The following is a 21,542-nucleotide window of genomic DNA, read 5'->3' as shown; positions in this document are numbered from 1 at the left end:
TAAAAAAAATGTACTTAAAATCACATTTACTGTGTGTACAGACCGGGATAAAGTCAAGATCCAGAATGGCTGAAGCCAATATGGAAGGAATTCACAAAGCCTTAGAAAATATGGTTGCTCTAATGCAACATCAGATGGAAAACAACAATCCACCCAGGCAGTCAGTTACAGGAAATGGTGGGAGTAATATCGAACAATTTAAGAAATTAAACCCACCTTCTTTTAAGGGTGCTGTAAACCCACTGGAAGCCGAGGGATGGATTATGCAATTGAAAAAAATATTCGAGGTTATGGAATGTCCTGATGATAGGAAGGTGGCCTTGGCAGTTTTTATGTTAGAAGGTGAGGCACAACACTGGTGGCGAATGGCAAAAGGAGTATTGGTAAAAGAAAATAAAACCTTGACTTGGGAAGTATTTCTAGAGGCATTTAATGAAAAATATTTCCCAGATTTTATTCGAGACCAAAAAGAATGGAATTTCTAGAATTAATCCAAGGAAATAAGACAGTAGCACAGTACGAGGCCAAGTTTACTGAATTGGCCAGGTTTGCACCGCATATGATTAATAATGAGGCAAGAAAGGTGAAGAAATTTGAAAGGGGTCTCAGGCCAGCTATTAGAAGCAGAATATCAGTCTTGAAATTAAGAACTTATGCTGAAATAGTGGATCGTGCCCAAATTGTCGAAAAAGATTTTGAAGATTACCAAAAGACGAAAAATCAGAACAGTCATGTTAGACCTACATCATCTAATCGACAACAGTTTGAAAGGCCAAACAAGAAGCCAAGGCCCTCGCCATTTCAAAACCCAATAGAACCATGTAGAAAATGTGGGAAAAATCATGGATCAAGCCATTGTTATTGGAATACCGGAGCCTGTTTTAAATGTGGAAAATTGGGACACCAGATTAAACAATGTCCTAGCTTACAGACACAACAGCTTCCAAAGCAGGGAGAGATAGCTCCAAAGCCTCAGATGAAGGGAAGAGTATTTGCGATTACCGAGCAAGACGCTCAGGCCTCAAAATCAGTGATCCAAGGTACTCTTACTATCTTCCAAAAAGTAGCTCATGTTTTGATTGATCCTGGATCTACTCATTCATTTGTGTCACAACACTTTGCATGCCACTTAAAGGTAGAACCAGAACAATTAGAATACATTCTAAAGGTAGCCACACCGATGGGAGATTCAATTAATACCAATATAGTGTACAAATCATGTGTAATAAAGATAGAAGAAAAGGAACTGTTGGTTGATTTAATACTCCTGGAAATTCAAGATTTTGATGTACTCTTAGGAATGAATTGGCTCTCTGCATACCATGCAAGTATTGATTATTATAAGAAAATTGTTACCTTTAGTATTCCGAATCAACCAGTATTTTACTTCAATGGTGTCAAAGAAGACTCCCCATCATATTTAATCTCTTGTATTCGAGCTAATCGCCTCCTTCGAAAAGGGTGTCAAGGCTTTCTTGCCTATATCAAAGAAGATAGGAAGGAAGAAATAAATTTGGATACCACTCCGGTTATCCGAGAATTTCCCGACGTTTTTTCTGAAGAATTGCCAGGATTACCGCCTGACAGGGAAATTGAATTCTCCATTGAATTATTGCCAGGGGTAGCACCAATTTCTAAGGCACCTTACAGAATGGCTCCTGCAGAACTTAAAGAACTGAAACAATAATTGGAAGAATTATTAGATAAAGGTTTTATCAGGCCCAGTGTGTCACCTTGGGGTGCTCCAATACTGTTTGTCAAAAAGAGAGATGGGACTATGAGATTGTGTATTGATTATAGACAGTTGAACCAAGTGACAGTGAAAAATAAGTATCCATTACCTAGAATTGATGATTTATTTGATCAATTACAAGGATCACAAGTGTTTTTAAAAATTGATCTTAGATCTGGATACCATCAGCTTAAGATTAAAGGTGAAGATATACTCAAGACAGCTTTCAGAACAAGGTATGGCCATTATGAATTTTTAGTTATGCCTTTTGGATTAACTAATGCACCGGCTGCATTTATGGATTTGATGAATTGAATCTTTAGGCCCTTTTTGGATAAATTTATTGTGGTATTCATCGATGATATTTTAATTTATTTCAAGAATCAGAAGGAACATGAGCAGCATGTAAGAATGGTATTGCAAATATTAAGAGAAAATAAATTGTATGCCAAACTTAGTAAATGTGAATTTTGGCTTGAACAAGTGACATTTTTAGGACATGTCATATCAAAAGAAGGTCTATCAGTTGATCCTTCAAAGGTTGAAGCCGTTGTTAATTGGAAACAACCAAGTAATGTGAATGAAGTTCGAAGCTTTTTGGGATTGGCAGGATATTACAGAAAATTTGTAGAAGGATTTTCTGGAATCGCAATCCCATTGACTCGATTGACACAGAAAAATGTCAAATTTGAGTGGACAAGTGAATGTGAGGAGAGTTTTCAAGAACTAAAAGTTCGATTAACTTCAGCACCTATTTTAACTATTCCTGAGGGGAGTGGGGGATTTGTGATTTATAGTGATGCTTCACATAAAGGTTTGGGTTGTGTATTAATGCAATATGGGAAAGTAGTGGCATATGCATCCAAACAGTTGAAAGAATATGAGAAAAAATATCCAATTCATGATTTGGAGCTAGCTGCAATAGTATTCGCTTTAAAAATGTGGAGGCATTATCTATATGGTGAGCAATTCGTAATATACACGGATCATAAGAGTTTGAAATACCTTTTCTCTCAGAAGGATTTAAATATGCGGCAGATAAGATGGATGGATTTCTTAAAAGATTATGATTGTACAATCCATTATCATTCAGGAAAAGCTAACGTTGTGGTCGACGCTCTAAGTAGAAAATCTACGGGAATCTTAGCTCATCTAATGATCCAAGAAATGCGATTGTTAGAGGAAATAGTGGATTGGCATCCAACTCCGTCCATTAATGGTATGGTAAGTATGATTGCCAATATTAAGGCGGAACCCCAATTAATCCAACAGATTCGATTGGCACAAAAGAAAGACCATCAACTTATAACAATTATAGAAGAGGTGAAGCAAGGAAAGAGAGATGAATTCTCTATATGTAGTGAGGATTTGCTAAGATTCAAAGGTCGGGTTTGTGTCCCGAATGATGAGAGTGTAAAGAAAGCTATCTTAGAAGAAGCATATCATTCTCGTTATACGATACATCCCGAAAGTATTAAAATGTATCAGGACCTGAAGAAAACCTTTTGGTGGAATAATATGAAAAAAGAGGTAGCACTATTTGTGTCTACATGCCTAACATGCCAGCAAGTAAAAGCTGAACATCAAAGGCCCGTTGGGTTGTTGCAACCTTTACCAGTGCCAGAATGGAAATGAGAGCACATCTCTATGGATTTTGTCTCTGGCTTGCCTAGAACAAATTCAGGACATGATAGCATTTGGGTCATTGTGGATCGGTTAACCAAAGCTGCCCACTTTCTACCGATTCGCACGACGTATACTTTGGATCGACTAGCTCAGCTGTACATTAAGGAAATAGTGCGGTTGCATGGAGTTCCTATCAGTATTGTATCGGACAAGGATACTCGGTTTACTTCTAAATTTTGGGCTAGACTACAGTCAGCCATGGGGACGAGACTCACCTTTAGTACTGCCTTTCACCCCCAAACTGATGGACAATCGGAGAGGACCATCCAAATCTTAGAAGATATGCTGAGGGCCTGTGTTATTGACCTTACAGGAAGCTGGGATGACCATTTACCCCTGATTGAGTTTGCTTATAATAATAGCTTCCAAGCCAGTATTCAGATGGCACCATATGAAGCCCTGTATGGAAAGAAATACAGGTCACCCATATGTTGGGACGAGGTTGGTGAAAGAAAGCTTTTGGGGCCCGAAATTGTCCAGATAACCACAGATAAAATAACATTAATTCGTGAAAGGCTCAAGACAGCTCAGTGTCGGCAAAAGAGTTATGCCGATAACCGAAGGAGAGATCTTGAATTTGAAGAAGGTGATCGAGTTTTCCTAAAAATCTCACCAATAAAGGGTATTATGAGATTCGGCAAGAAAGGAAAGTTGAGCCCACGTTACATCGGACCATTTGAAATCCTGGAAAGAATTGGAGGTGTCGCTTATAGACTTGCCTTACCACCCGAATTGGCAAATGTCCATAATGTTTTTCATGTATCTTCACTACGAAAATATCAGCCCGACCCATCCCATATCTTAAAATATGAACCTTTACCGATCAGGAAGGACCTATCCTTCATTGAGCAGCCAATTTTGATACTGGATAGAAGGGTGCAAGTGTTGCGTAACAAGGAGATTCCTTTAGTCCGTGTATTATGACAGTACTATTCAAGAGAAGAGTCGACTTGGGAACGAGAAGACGAAATCAGAGAAAAATACCCCTATCTTTTTCAGTAATCAGGTACACAAATTTAGAGGACTAAATTTCTTTAAGGAGGGAAGAATGTAACAATCCTAAAATTTCATAAAAAAAAAAAAAAAAAAAAAAAAAAAAAAAAAAACGAGAAAATATGCTTTTAAATAGGTGATGTTCTGTTTGAATATGATGGTCCTTGAGGACCATCACTATTTTCAAAAGATTTGCCTTTCCTTTACTTTTTTCTTTTGCCTGCTTTTGCCTCCTGCTGCTTGCAGCTGGCAACGTCCTTTAGCGGACGTGGTTTTCGTACGATAAAAGTCTGCTTTTAACGCGACACCTCAGGTATGAGGTAGAGCGTAATAAAACAATATAATAATACGTTATAAGAATTTAAATAAGGGATGTGAGCACTCCCACCCTAAAACAAAAATTTGAGATCTCTCTCTCTAGTCGAAACACAGTGAACTTCTCTCTCGAACCGAATTTTTTTATCGGAAGCTCCCTCTCAAATAATTGTGTGTAAGTGACATCGTCTTTCCGAAAAATAGTCTATTTTTAATAAATAGTGATATTTCCGTCTAGGATCTTTATTTTATCAGTTTTGTGTGTAAGTGACCTCATTGTCTCGAAAAATAATCCATTCTTTTTAAAAAAATAAAATGAAATAATTATTTCTGCTTATTATCATGAATTTTAGGCGCGATAATTTTTATGCGCACGTGACCTCATTATCTTGAAAAATAATCTTTTTATAAAAATTGTGATATTTTATCTATGTTAGAAATTTTGAATGCTGTAAATTAGAAAAATAAATTTATTCATTTTTCTTGTCTATTGTTAGAAATAAATGTGATATTTCTTCTTTTAGTAAAATTGTGATATTTCTTTCTACTGTTTTGAATATTTAGACATTGTAAAATTCATGTGCAAATGACTGCCTTATTATTTAAAAATTGACATTTTTGCAATTGATTATCGTATTGTTGTGAAATGTTTATTTTTGAATTGATATTCCATAAATTGTGATAATTCCGTATTCTTGAATTTTTATAAGAGTTTTTCTATACATATCAAATTGGCAATTATGCTAGAATACCTTTACAAACTGCTACCTTTCTAAATTTGAGCCCAAAATATTTGATTGGTTATTTTTGAAATATTATAGAGAGTGACTGTTATTAATGGTTTAAGTGAAATTCATATTAATGGTTTCAGTGATATGTTGAGTACATGATATTGCTGCTTCCAAATGTTTAAAGAGATTTAGAAATAATTTAAGTATACAAGTGGACTCATCCGGTACGCCGGTGAGGTATAAGTGGACCTATCTGGGACGCCGGTAGGGATTAAGTGGACTCATCCGGTACGCCGATGAGGTATAAGTGGACCTGCAGGGATTAAGTGGACCTATCTGGGACGCCGATAGGGATTAAGTGGACCCATCAGGACGCTGATGGGTATATAGGTGACCTACTTGGGATGCCAGTAGGGTATTTTGTGAAATCCTTTGAATTATGTACTGCCGTTAAAAGTTTTATAAGCATTTCAATTACTTGCATTTATTGAAAGTGAAACTGTTGATGCATTTTTGTTAATAGATCTCATTTTGGAAAATATTGATATCTTTCAATCATGATTATTTTTATTATTATGATGATCACTTACTGAGTAGCCAAACTCATCAAACTATGGTAAACATTTTTTCAGGATAACTACGGATTTATTTTGAGTGCTAGTCAAGATCAACCTTGGAAGATACTGTTGTTGTGCTAGCTTTCTTTATTTACTATGTAAGACCTCGTCACTGTAAATTTGTCCTATCAATAGATGTATATATGTTTTGTCTGTCACTTCTCAGGAATAATAGTATTGTAAATTCTTGAGGTGTGACACAAAATAATTGATTTGGGGAAAAATTCTTCATTAGAGCAAAAAAATAAATGCCTAAAAAGATCACTCCGGATTTCGAACTCCAAAACATGCAATAAAGAGACGGCTCAGTTGAGGTGTTGGAATTGCAATGGATGCAGATGGTTTCGAATGACAACAAATGCCATCAAAGAGAGGCATTTAACTTTTCTCGAATTTTGTAAATCCTCATTGGCTTAGGTTAATTTCGAATGGCAGCAAATGCTCAGAGGACTTTTTCTAACCCTAGTGCTAATGCTCTCATTCAATCTTCTCTCTCTTTGTACCTCTCTCTCTATTTTTCTTTGATATGCTCCTCCCATTTCCCTCAATCTTCTCTCTTTATACCCTCTCTCAACCTTCTCTCTTTAAACTGCTAAGACCTTTTCTAATCCTTGCCGTAATGCTCTCATTCAATTTTCTCTCTTTATACCTCTCTCTCAATAGGGTTTTTTCCATTCTAGCGAGAGATATTAAGAGGTTATGTGATGAACGTGACGATGAAGAAAGAGACTTCCAAGAGGATTAAAGAGATAATTTGGAGGGAAATTGAAAATGGGCAACCAGAATTTCCCATTTTTCAGCTTCCCTTCTGTCCTTTTTTTTTTAAATATCCACCGTTTATTTTATTGGATGGTGAAGAAAGTTGCAATCGTAACTATTGGAATATAGGTTGTAACCTTATTTAAATTTTTTCCCGTAATACACAAAGAAATATTAAAATTAAAATACGACATGTACTCATGGTCTTCTATTTTCTTGCTTTTCTAATGTGGACCGCCAAAGGCTTCCCAATGTGAAGTATTAGAGTTATTATAATTATAACTTACATAAAAAAAAAAATTCAAAATATTTAATTCTTAGTTTTCATAGATAGTCTTACTCCTGATTTGTGTAGATATTATTTGAGGATCCTATAAATTGTGCTTAAGAAAATTTTCAGCATATTTAACTTTTAGTTTTCATAGATAGCATTACTCTTGATGAGTGTAGATATTATTTTCTAAATTTCAATCATCATCATCATCAATGTCAAATCTTTTTCACAACTAATTGGGGTCGGCTATATCAATCGTGGTTCTCCATTCTACTCTATTAAGGAGCATACCCTCAACGAGACTACAAGTCTTCGTATTTTTTCTCACTACTTCCAACCATGTTCTTTTAGGCCTATCCCTTGTCATTTTTTGGCCTTCCACTTGAATTAACTCGTATCTCCTAATAGATATTGTATTGAGTCTATACCACACATTGTCAGTCCACCTAAGTCTATTGTCTCTCATCTTATCTGCTATTGGTGTTATACCTAAATTTTTTCGAATGTATTCATTTCGAATTCTATCTCTTCTTGTCTTGCCACTCATCCATCTCAACATCATCATCTCCACTATACTCATTTTATAGGTATTTGACTGCCTAATATTCTGTCCCATATAACAAAGCTCGTCCTACATTTATCATATAGAACTTCTGATTCAGCTTCATTGGTATGTGCAATAAAATTTATTTTAAGATAATTAAGAATGATGGATAATATTGATATTATCTGCAAAAATAAGACATCTTATTTCTTTAAATAAGAACGATGTTAGTAGCTATCAAACCTAAGGAAATCCACTAAGAGAGAGTGGATTCGTAGGTTGAAGAAAAGGAAAGAGGAAGTTTTGTGATAGGTAAATAAATGGGTGATTTGGGTGGGGCCTTCTCCCCACTGATTTACCCAAAAACTAAAAATAAATGGGTGATTTTAACATTTATTTGTGTTAGCTCCACAATAATGAAATGAATGGGTGATTCTAGCATATGAGTGTACTCCTAGACTTTATGTATGAGATTATTAAATAAGTTTCATTGTTTATCTCTTGCATTCATTTGAATGGATGATTCTTGTGTTTATTTGTGCACTCTTAAGATTTATTTATGAGATTATTAAATAAATTATATTATTTATCTCTTGTATTTATTTATTATTGGAGAGGTGTAGAAAAAATGTTGGAGCCAAAAAGTGAAAGTTAAATAATTTAATAATCGCCAATCCAATATTCTAAAAAAAATTAAATCGCCAATACAATTTGGAATAGCATGAGGAGGATCAGATTCTTCAGACGATTCCTCATCTAGAAACCGAGGAATTCCTCTAATGCATCAATTCTTTTTTAATTTTGTTCATCTCGATGGGTCACATCTTAATCAGACACTGGTCAACTCGATTCCAATTTTTAAATCATTAAGATGAATGTAGGAGTGATTATGAACTCATCTAAAGGAACTATGCATTGGGTTTGTATATCATAAGACCATTTATCGATGTTACAAGATCACAATTACTTGTAGCCATTAGATTTCAAATCCGATGGTTCGGAGTGTGTCATAAAGTTTAAGATTTTTTTTTTTTTTTTTTTGAACCTTGAGTTTAGTCAATGGCACTCTTACAACCATCCGATTTGAAATTTGATGGACCAGAATAATTGTAACATCTTTTTACTAAAAATAAATGGTCACTTTGTATACTTCTCTGTCTATGTATTATGATAAAATTCATTGAGAAATATTTACAAAGGGTGCAGTTTGTATAAGGCCGAGGCTCCAAACAATAAACCAAAACGCACCTTCAAATAATGTCGAGAAATGTGGTTTAATACTGAAAATCTTTGTGATAGCCTTAAAATATATTTTCATCTTTAATTATAAAACTTAAAGCTTAAACAACAGTGTAGATCAAACAGATCTAAGCTTAAAAATCTTGAAAATTGACCGTCCATAACTGCATTACAAGATGCACTATGTCCAAAACTTGAAATCCATTTTTTTTCTCATATCCATACATCTTGAAGTCGAGATTATTAATTTGAGGATACTTATGCATCAAAACAACCTCTTCTAGTGAAATTTTTTAGGTGCGCCCAAATTTGATTGTTAGAGCCTCGTACTTATATAAACTTTTTCCCTTTAAAAAAGTGGGGATCAAGGGAGTTTTCTAAAATAGACCTAATAGACACTATTAGATGGAGAGATGATCATCAAGAGAGATGTTAGTAAAAGGATCGTCCCAAAAATCTAAAAAAATTTCTCTTCATCTATGTACCTTCTGTCTTTTTCATAAACCTATGTGTTGCACAAAAGAAGGAATCACTAAAAATAGAGAGAGAGAGAGGCCTGATCGTGAATTTCCATATGCCATTGGAAAGTTTGTCGAGTCAAGATCGCAATGCCCTAAATTTGGCTCGATACGACCTCGGAGATCAGAAAAAGTTGTAGAGAAACATGAGCAAAGAAGTACAAAATCGAACTTTGAGTTTAATAAATTAAACATAAATATAATAAAACAAAATCAAAATAATAGGACACAAAATTCTTAAGGAACCCAAATGGCATGATTAATAGAAAAAACAATAAAAAACAAAACAAAATCTCAAAGAACTCCCAAACGTATTTAAATGCCATGATGGTCTGGTATTGCAATGGGCAATATGATCCGTTACTCTTTAATGTATCGGCTAAAGAAAGTATATCATGGTCCACATCACCATGGCCACTATGTTGCAATGGTCGTCACAATTTAATCAAGGAAAAAGTTTATTAGGGCCCTTACAAATTGGGGCGCACCTCAAAAGTCCTTTGAAAAAGGTTGTTTGGGTAACCCTCCAATTTTGATGATGATGATGATGATGATGATGATGATGATGATGATGATGATGATGATGATGATGATGATGATGATGATGATGATGATGATGATGATGATGATGATGATGATGATGATGATGATGATGATGATGATGATGATGATGATGATGATTTTATTTTTTTAAAATAAAGCATCTTGTAACACATTGTTTTTACCACATAATTTTAAGATTTTCAAGTGTATATAGATAAGTTTGATATGCACCATATTTAGAGGTTTAAGACTGAAAATATATTTTATACTATCTTAGAGGTTTTCGACATCAGAATTTCATCTTTTTCGGTGTGCTTTACTTTGATTATTTAAGATTGGTACCTTACACAAATTGCATGCTTTAATCAATGGGTTGGATGATGAGAGAGAGAGAAGATTGGCGCCACATTATACAAGTTTGGCAAGTCCCACCGTACAGTAGAAGTCACAAATGAGGTTGTAAGCAACCTACCTCTCTTCATAATATAGTTTTACTCTTGGTGTCCCTCTCACATTAAATTCTTATATTAAAAATGTTACGTTTGGGCTTGACCGATTAAGAAATGACATTAACAACATTATATCTCAAGTTTGATTCCTGTCGTTAAACAAATTCGATTCCCTGTTGAACTATTCAAAAACACTTCTCACATAAATTCTCATGCTATCTCCCCATAATAAATCAAAGTTCTTAATTTTTTTCCAAGTTATAGCTAGGTTGGAACCTGAAATTTTTGTTGCAATCAAATTCCTTAAGGACCCGTTTGGATAGGAAGAAATTAGGAATCTTAGATATTTGAAATCCTAACGAAATGTATAGATTTTCAATATCAAGAATTTTTGTTATGAATTCTTCAAATCTCTTGTTTGGATAAACTATATAAAATTCATGGATTCTTTGCAATCACTTCCATGTCCATTGTTTGGTAATACAATTTCTCTCTCTAAAATTTTTATATACTTTGCTCTCTAAAACTCAAAATTTAGGATAGTGTATTTATATAAATTTTGAGATAGTTTCTATCTCTAAAATTTAATATGGTTTCTCTCTCTAAACTTTAATATGCTTTCTATCCAAAATTAAAAATTTGAAAGTGTCTATTTAAAATTTTTGAGATAATTGCTCTTTCTAAATTTTTAGGTGCTTTACTCTCTCTAAAATTTAATATAGTTTCGCTTCCTAAATTTTAAGATACTCTATCTCTAAAACTTAAAACTTGAGATAGTTCCCTTTTTCAATAATTTTGAGAACGTTTCTCTTTCTAAATATTTTTAAGCAGTTTCACTCTCTAAAATATGATATAGTTGTTCTCTCAAATTTTAAGATATTTTCTCTTTCTAAAAGCTAAAATTTGATATAATTTCTCTCTAATTTTTTTTGCAATAGTTTATTTTCTAAATTTTTATGTACTTTCTCTCTCTAAGATTTGATACAGTTACTCTCTTAAATTTTAATATGCTTTTTTTCTCTAAAACTTCAAGTTTTGAGATTGTTTCTCTTTAAATTTTGATACGGTGCAAATTTTGGTATACTTTCTCTCGTTAAAACTTAAATTTTGAAATAGTTTCTCTTAAAAAAAATTTGAGATTGTTTTTCTCTCTAAAAATTTTATGCATTTTCTCTATCTAAAATTTGATATAGTTTATCCTTCCAATATTTTAAAATACTTTCTCTCTCTAAAACATTAATTTTGCAATAGTTTCTCGCTCCAAAAATTTTGAGATAGTTTCTACCTCTAAAATGTTTTAGGTAGTTTCTTTCTCAAAAATTTCATATAATTTTTATCTTTAAAATTTTAATATATTTTCTCTCTCTAAAATTTCAAATTCGAGATAGTTTCTCTCTAAAACACAAAATTCAAAGTAGTTTCTCTAAAAAAAAATGAGATATTTCTCTCTCTAAATTTTGTTGGCAGTTTCTCCTTTTAAAATTTATAATAATTTCTCTCTAAAAGTTTAAGAATACTTTCTCTCTCTACAATTTTAAAAATGATTTCTCTCTCTACAATTTTAAGAATACTTTCTCTCTCTAAAACCTAAGATTTGATATGGTTTCTCTCTCTAAAAATTAAAATATGAGATTTTTTCTCTCTAAAAGTTTGAAATAGTATCTCTCTAGAAAATTAAGATAGTTTCTCTCTCTAAAAAGTTGCATACACTTTCTCTCTCTAAAATATGATAGTTTCTGTTTAAAACTTAAAATTTGAGATAGTTTCTTTCTCTATAATTTTGAGATAGTTTATCTCTCTAAAAAAAATTGTAATTTCTCTCTCTAAAATTTTAACATACTTTCTCTTTCTTAAATTTTAATATACTGTCTCTCTAAAAGTTAAAATTTGAGATAGTTTCTCTCTCTAAAATTTTGAGATAGTTCATCTCTTTTAAAAAACTTGGTACTTTCTCTCTCTAAAATTTTAAAGTACTTCCTCTCTAAATTTTAACATACTTTCTCTCTCTAAAAGTTAAAATTTGAGATAGTTCATCTCAAAAAAAAAATTTGGTACTTTTTGCCTCTAAAATTTTAACATACTTTCTCTCTCTTCTTTAAAAAAAAGCATATGTTCTCTCTCTAAAATTTTTACATACTTTCTCTCTCTAAAAGTTAAAATTTGATATAGTTTTTTTCTCTAAATATTTTGAGATAGTTCCTCTCTTTAAAAAATTTAAGTACTTTCTCTCTCAAGAATTTTCATACCTACCAAATGCTCCCTATGTTTCGGGTTCAGGGAACGAATGAGTGAAATCCATGCGCCTTGAAAATGCAAAAAAACAATTTTTGGTGTGGAAATGAAATCATGGAAAAGTAGGTCTTATTTACATGATTATGATTTTTCTGATTTTAAGTATCCTAGTCATTAAACAATCCAAATGGTAGATTTTGGCAAAATCCAAGATCTTAGGAATCCATGTCTTAAAATCCAGGTAGCCAAACAGGCCCTTAAAAAAAAAATAAAAAAAAAAGTATATTGCTCATTAATTGCCTAGTTACAATTCCCCATCTTTCTTTCAATCTTGGGTTCGGGATCTATTTCTCATCATCAATTTTGAACCCAAAATGTTCTATGGAATTCTTACATCTCTCGTAACAACATTTTGTTTTGTACCAAAGATATGGCATCTACAAACACCCTTTTATTTTTTTTTTACAGAAAGAGACCTCATATTTCTCTCCATACGAGGCTCTCTCTCTATCTCTATCTATCTCTCTCACTTATACAAATCTGTAAATCTCTCTCTCTTTTCCTTATAAAAATATATAAATCTCTCTCTCCATCTCCCCCTCTTAAATCTAACATTTGGAACCCATGGTTCAATCTTCTCAGAGCAAATATATCATTAATTATTTGACATTTTACTCATTTTCAACTATTCCAATTCAAGAATATTCATATTTTGATCCGATTTTTGAAACAAGTAAAAAAAAAAAATCTAGTCAAAATGTCGAATAGTTATTGGCTAGAAAAAAAAAAAAAAAGTCTGATAGTTAATCTCTTAGGTAAATTTTGATAATTTTCCTTTTCTTCACCGAAAACCTTTTATCTTTCCATTGAAAGAACTATTATTTAGTTTCTCTCTCTCAATAAAAAGGACAACTACTTGACATATTCCCTGTTTTTGTTTCTCCTTTTTTCCCAAAGACCTTTTTATCTCTTGAAAGAAAGAATTACCGGATGACATTTTACACCTGCCTCTTATTCTGAAGATGAAAAGGACTGGTACTATTTGACATGTTACATCTAGTTGTAGCTATGTTCTACTATAGAGCAACAACTAAGACTTGACAGTTCCATATGCTCCTCCCCTTCCCTATGCATCACAAGTTCTCCAGGCAAAGCCATGTGGCTTTAGATGACAGATTCAGCAAAAGAATTTAGACTTCCAAAGGAATATGCACAATTAATTCCCTTCACATTTTCCCAAGCCAATGAGCCCCACATGATGACCTAGAAATGGATTTTTTTTGCCCACATGAGAAGCCCTAGTGAGGCAATTTGATAAAATAAGGAATCAAATGTCCATTAAAAGTCTAGGTGGTGGGGGTCACTTTGAGTCAGCATGGCCCAATGTAACATGGGTGCCTCTCTCTATTGAGGGTGATTTGGATTTGTTAGTTTAAGCTGCCTGGGTAGCCTAAGGCAACAAGCATGTGAGACCCCAACTTTTTGCATGTGTTGGTGTATCCCTCAATCAATCTCCTATCCTAAAGTACCGGTCTAGGTTTTAGGAAAATGGTTTAATAGGGTTGCAGCCCTATAAAAATAAGTTGAGCCTTATACCTATGCGAAAACCTTTAAATCGATCATCTCGGCCTTCACCAATATAATTGTAAAAAAAATTAGGATTTCAAGTCTTAAAAACAATAAATGTTATCTAGACCGTCGATTTTGCCCTAAAATTTAATATTCATGGATCCACAAGGTTTATACCATATTTTAAGTTTCAAATTTCATAGTAAGTATCAGAAATTGATTTTAGAGCCGTTGTGGAGCCCAAAGTGCTTTCCAGGGCTTTTACTTTGTTTTCATAAAGCCTAGGTGCTATAGAAACTACATCTAGTTTTGTTTTATTATGCCTCGTAGACCAAAAAATATGGAAACAATTTAGGAAAAATATTATGTAGTTTAAGTAGTCCATAGAAATAACATAATTTGCAAATTACATATATAGTACTCCCATCGGTGCATAATGTACATTTGTCCTCCCTACAGTAGATCATCTACTCACGAGGATTTTGTCAATCTGAATTTTTTGTATCCACTTTAGAATCACCAGATAGTATTTCCAAGGGAAAAAAATTCTATTTTGTTTGTTAAATACTTAGATATGACTGTCCAAAAATTGGAGGCTTCTGATTAATATTAAGATGCTATATTTCACAACTATACAAAAGGATGTATGAGTCTCTCTAGTAGTTTTTTTTTTTTTTTTCTTGGTTTTTTCAGGTTTGGCATTGGGTTGAGCAGGTTACATCTCCGGGTCCTACGAATATTTCCAGGTTTTCCAAGGAAGTACCTTGGTGATATACTCCAGCAGGAGCAAATAATCTTTTCACTAATTTTTTTCACTTTAATTTGTTTAGAAAATAAAAAATAGTTTGGGCCACTTGGTATTTCCAAGAGCTCGAACGCGTGGAGGGTAAATTCATTTTGGAATCGATTCACATTACACCTAAAAGAATGAAAGGGAGAAGAAAAAGAAAGAAATGAAAGGGGAAAAAGGTCTAAAAGAGAAAGCGCTATGCGTGTTAGATTCTCTCTTCCTCTTGACTAACATGTTGTGTTTCTTTCAACAAATAAAGATGCCCATTATCTTTAAAGCAATGTCATTCCTCACCTTTTCAAATAATAATAATGATAATAATGATAATGATAATAATGATGATAATGATAAGAATTAATAATAATAATAATAATAATAATAATAATAATAATAATAATAATAATAATAATAATAATAACAACAACAACAATAATAATGACAATTTTATATAAGATTGCAACTTTATATTGTTGAAGTAAAGTGCACCTCGAACATTCTACGGTGGCGAGTGTTCCGACATAAGAGAACCCTCCAATCTCGACTTTGAGACGAATGGACATGAATAAAAAACATAATTCTAAAAAATAGTGCATCTTATAACAAGGTACCTTGTTCATCTATTTTCAAGATTTTTAAGTATTTTTTGATATGTTCAATCTATACCATGTTTAAAATTTTAAATTTTATAAGTGAGGATACAAAAAGATTATGAAGCCATTATAAGGTCTTCCATGCCGAAACGACATCTCTAATAAATTTTGTACGTGCAACTTAATTCGACATTATATGGAGAAAGCCTTACACAAACTTCACTCTACTACTAACAATAATAATAATAATAGTAATAATGATGATGATAGCAACTTTTGCGTAAGCTAATAATAAGAAATAAAATGATGACAGGGTGATGACAATGGTAGGCATAGATTGCGTTGAGATTTGTGAGTGGTCAACATCAATTGTTTTGTGGTGGATGCTGCCAATTTGACAATTTGGGAACACCCCCATGCATATCACCTTCATTGGTAGGGTGAACATCATTTTTATAATAATAGCAGCAGTCCATCAAGGTTATTTTATGATAGCATTGATGTTTTAACAACTTTCACATGACAATTCTTTTTGTTTATGGCATTCACATGCCTTCATAGTCATGCATTCAACTTCAGGGATGTGATTCTAAAGAATAATAACCGACGAATCTCTCTCTCTATGCATGTTTTTAAGATTAAATGATTAATAAAATAAATAAAATGTTTATATAAGGGTGAGGCTCTACACAATCTAATTAAAGTGCACCTCAAAAATTTATTAAAAGAGGTTGTTTTGATGCATAAAAATCCTCAAGTAAATCATCTCGACCTCAAGATTATGGACATGAGAATAAATGGATTTTAAGTTTTGAAATGCATTTTCTTGGCCATTAATTTTCAAGAGTTTACAAGTGTTTTTAGGTCCGTTCGATCTATACTGTTTTTTAAGTTTTATTTTATAATTAGAGATCAAAATAACTTTTAAGGCCATCACAAAAATTTTCATTACTGAAACATCTTTCAACACTATTTCAAGGTGTGCCTTTTGATGGTTTAGGGCCTCAGCCTTATACAAACCACATCAATAAAATAAAGAAAAATTATTTCATGCGGGCTGGACCGCATGACTACATATGCGGTCCAAAAAGTGTAAAGCGTCCATCTTGAAGATGGATGCAAGTAGGTGTTCCATCTGAAAAAAATGTAAACTAACGGTCCTCAAATGTTTTTTTACTAGAATTATTATTTCTAATTTTTAAAATTTATTTATTTTTTTATATTCATGATCTCCATGTTAAAGATTACATGATCTTAAAAATTAAGTCCAAAAATCCATCTAAAAAATAGATTTATTAAGAGGCCCGCATTTCTACATACGCGGCCCGCATATAATCCGGGTCCTAAAATAAACACTTTTAACTTCCCCATTGGCTTTTGATTTTTTCTTTTTTGTACAATTACTGACTCCCGGCTTCTAGGAAAGGGGGTCCACCCATGAAGTCTTTGAGTTAAAAGATTTCAACTCATTCCCACTATGGATATTGAAAATTGGATTTCTTATATGCACCTCTGGATATTGAGAAAGACCATTCTTGTGGTGTTATGATTGTGCCCCACTATTAAAAAAAATACCAAAGACTATATTCAAAGGGGGAATATCAATTCAATGGTCAGACCATCTTACCAAATCATTTAGGGGCCAAAGGATCCCATTTAGCTTCTCAAAATATATGGCGAGTCTAACATTGTAAACATTAAACAAGAAGGGGAATTTAAGAAGGAAAAAGTTTATATAAGGATGCTAAATTATAATGTAGAACTATGGATGCCCTTCAAAAATCCATGGGAAAAGGTAGTTTTAATGTTGAAAGACCTTTTGATTGATCATCTCGATATCGAGATGTATGACTATGAAAAATAAAAAGATTTTAAATCTCAGAAATAGTTCATTTTACAATATGTTATCTACACCGTCCATTTTCAAGATTTTCATATGTTTATAGATCTACTTGATTCTAACCCTTTTTAAAATTTAAAATTTTATAATTAGATATAAAAATAGATTTTGAGATAATCCTAAGAACATTTTACATCAAAATTATATGCCATGATAAATTTTGAAGGTGCACCTTGCCTCTACACCTACGGACGCATCCGTATGCAAACTGCACCTATTTAAGAAATGTAGCTGCACTAGTGACTCAAGCCAAATGATAAAAATACCTCAATTGTTCAAGATTAACAACACTGAATAAATGTTTACATAGAAAAAAACTCTTTTAGCCCTGGACAACTAATTTTATTACCATCATTTGGTATTTCTATATTAACAACCGCAATGGGAGTCTTTTCATCATTTGGCCAGGGATACTTAAATGAATCTAAACTATCAAAATGCACAAGTTCCCAATCTTCGATATAGGCAATTTGGTCTCTTTTACCGTATGTTCTAAGGAGATACATGAATAAAATGAAATATTAAAAAGTAACCATCCTAATTCCAATTGTTAAATGTGATTGGATTTGGCAACTTTTATAGGACAAAGTTTATATAAAGTCAAGGCTCTAAACAATCAAATTAGAGCCCACCACAAAAAGTTCACTAGAAGAGGTTGTTTTGATGCCCAAGTATACTCAAATTGATCATCTCAATCTACTCAACCTTTTGGACCGTTAATTTTCAAGATTTTCAAGTTTTCATAGATCTACTCACTACACTATTTTTAAACTTTAAATTTTATAATTAAAGATGAACATATATTTTAAGACTATCACAAAGATTTTCAATACTGAAACCACATTTCTCGATACTATTTGAAGGTGCACTTTATTGTTTAAAGCCTCCACTTTATAGAAACCACACCCTTTAAATATTTCATAAAAGGATTTGACTATTTAATTAATAAAAAAGTAAGAAAATGTAGTTACAGTACTGTCAGACTTGCAAGTCATAGCTGAATTTCAAATATGGATTTAACAAACATGATTTTCAAGTTCTAAAAAAATTTATCTTGTAACATAGACATGGCAGTTCTGCACCATTGGCAAAGCTTTAAATTCCATAATCAAGCCTCGAAATAGATATACATTATATTAGGTTTCTAGCATAAGAAATAAATTTTCTAGTGAGGTTTTGAGTTTCTGCGACCTAATATTTGTAAAGTTGCATCTTTACGAAAAGAGTGATTTACGTAACAGATCAGAAAACTTTTTCTAAATTACGAGATGTGCCGAAAATTACGCTGAATGTCGGTCCGGGTCGTTTTTTTTAATTTTTTTCAAAATTACCCCTTAGTCCAAGGATGCCATCCTCAGACCGCATTTTAATTTATGGAATTGTATACAATGAAACCATTTATCTTTGGTACAGGGAGGTCACAATTACTTGTAACCATTCGATGTGAAATCTAATGCCTTGGGTGTGCCACAAAGTTCAGGAAAAATTCTTTTGAACTTTGAGCATTGTCAATGAAATAAATGCAGCCACCGAATTCCACATCCAATGGTCAAGATTAATTGTGACCACCTTGTACCAAAGGTAAATGGTTTCATTTTATACTTTCCCTCTATTTATTTAGTTTTAATTTTTTCATTAGTAGAGCAGTGCCCCAAACTTTAGGGGCAGTGCCTAGGTGGTCCAATGCTGTGAACACAACAAAACCCTAGGTCTGAGTTCTGCTCAATCCAAAGAGCGGTCTGAGGTCTCCATCCTCATGCCCATGTATTTCTCAAAAAAAGAGATCAAGTTCTACTCAATTGCAAGGCGGCCCGAGGTCCCCATCCTCGTAATGCTCTAAAAAAAAAAAGAAATGAAGCGCGGTTTGAAGATGGAACCTTGGACAACTGTTTTTTAAAAAAATAAAGAAAGAAATAGTGGTCTAAAGTTGGGAACCTCGGATTGCTCAGGAACTGAGGCTTGCTCAATCTAGAGGGCGATTCAAGGATTCTAACCTTAGACTACCTTGAAACTTCCCTTAAAGAGTGGGGCACTGCCCTATTAACATCAAACTAAAAAATAAAAGGTTAAAATGCGGTCCGAGGATGGTATCCTCAGACTAAGGGACAATTTTGGAAAAAATAAAAAAACTCGGGTTGATAGACCTTATGCGTAATTTTCGCCCAAATTGCCCCATTTTGTACTTCAAGTAAAGTTTTTGGGTTCGTATGTAAATCACTCTCATGAAAACTACACGAAAATGAAAAACCTACAATAAGACTAATTATAATGACACCTCCAAATTTTAGTCATATTGATAATCATCTACATTTTGTGTTGTTTATAGAAAGTAGTATATAGCCCAGGGAAAGCTTTCTATGTTCCCCTATAACATAGAAGTTCTATCCTCCCCTTATCCAATCGTCTATTTTTAACGGAGTGCTAAGATTGCCCTAATCACAATGTCACTTCTGTATACTATTTTATTTTAAATTTTTTTACTATAAACTATTTTGACACCAAATTTTGGACGTCCATTCTTTTATTAAACTCGAACTAACGAATAATATAAAAAAATATTTTCAATAAAATAAAATGATCAAAATACCCCTGAAATTTCAAGGGGTATTTTGATCATTATTTTTATCAAAAAATTATTGTTAATATTTTTTATAGGTACACTCCAATGAGAAGATGGCACGTACTAAATTTCATATTCAGAAAAATTGTATTAAAAATACTAAAAATAACTACTTTGAGACGTCAGATCTAAGATCAAACGGTGAATGGCTCTCTTGATAAAAAATGGACGGCGGGATGGTAGGGGGAGGATAGAACTTCTATGTTGTAGGGGGAATATAGAAAGCTTTCCTTATAGCCTATTGGTAATGTTGGTAATCTTCTAAATTTTGTCAATTAGTTAGCACTTGGCAATTTGCAAGGCTACGTCCTAGACTCAATTCTTACCAAAGATAAAAGCATTTTTCTCTCTCAGACTCACCCAAAAAAAGAAAAGAAATAATCTCTAAATTTTGTGATCTCTTTAGAAAGTAGGGTATAAGCTAGAAAATTTATAGTAATAATTCTCATTGAAATTTTAAATTGAGAAGCAAATTATCATTTTCATCCGAGTCTTATCTCAATTATTTGGTATCTGCCTGAATCCAGAAACAGAGACCACGTAGATAGAGAGGGTGATAAGCTGATCGGCATCTATGGTTTTGGATGGTGAGGAAAGTGGAGTACGTGAGTGTTTTAAAAAACAGAAAGGGGGGAGAGAGAGTTCACTGTTTGTAACTTGGAAAAGTACACATGATTAAGTTTGGAGCTTGTTTTATATGGAGAGGAGGGGGGGGGGGAGGGATGGGAGATTGAATAGGATTTGTTAGTTTGACTTGTTTTACATGGAGACGGGAGGAAAGGATGGCCTGAATCATGACGATTTGTGAATTTTAGAGAGAGAAAAAGATTGGTCCAATTGATTATAGATTGTGAGATTTTGTGCTTCATGAAGAGGCATAACCCTAATTATCCATGAAAACAAGGTGGGGCATCTAACTCTTTGCCATCATAAGTTTTGGGTAGTTTCTCACTTTCATTTGTCGGTCCCATTGGCAGTTTCACAGCTAAATTCCCACTATGGGTGGTAATGCGCCGGGTCGTCTAGCCAGTCGGCCCGTCTTTAAAAAAATTAGGGTTGAGCCACAAAATATGGTCCGAGGGCCAGTTTTAAGCCAGGCCACTAGTTCGGTTCGGCCTAACTATTTATTTTTTTATCTTTTTTATATTGTTTTTCTCTAATTTTACCTGCGCGACCTAATGGGTAATAGGGCAGGGCTCGGGCTCGGGCCCGGGCCCGGGCGGTAGGGCCGGCCTGCCCTAATTCCTATCTCTCTCTAAATTTAGAGAGAGAAGATTGTTGGTCCAGTGAGAGAGGCGCTCTTCAGCCACTGGCGAGGAAACCCATGTGATAGGAAATCTCACTCCACTCTCTCTCACTACAAACCTAGAGAGAGAAAGACAGTATTGTAACCAAAAGGAGAGACTGCGTACGAAAACAGGTAAAATGCCTTCCAGTTCTG

The sequence above is a fragment of the Amborella trichopoda genome, chromosome 10 (genome assembly GCF_054954075.1).
Source record: "Amborella trichopoda isolate Santa Cruz 75 chromosome 10, AtrichopodaSantaCruz75HAP2 v2.0, whole genome shotgun sequence".
NCBI classification, from domain to species: domain Eukaryota; kingdom Viridiplantae; phylum Streptophyta; class Magnoliopsida; order Amborellales; family Amborellaceae; genus Amborella; species Amborella trichopoda.
The sequence above is the reverse complement of the archived record's forward strand: the minus strand, read 5'-3'. Positions refer to the sequence as shown.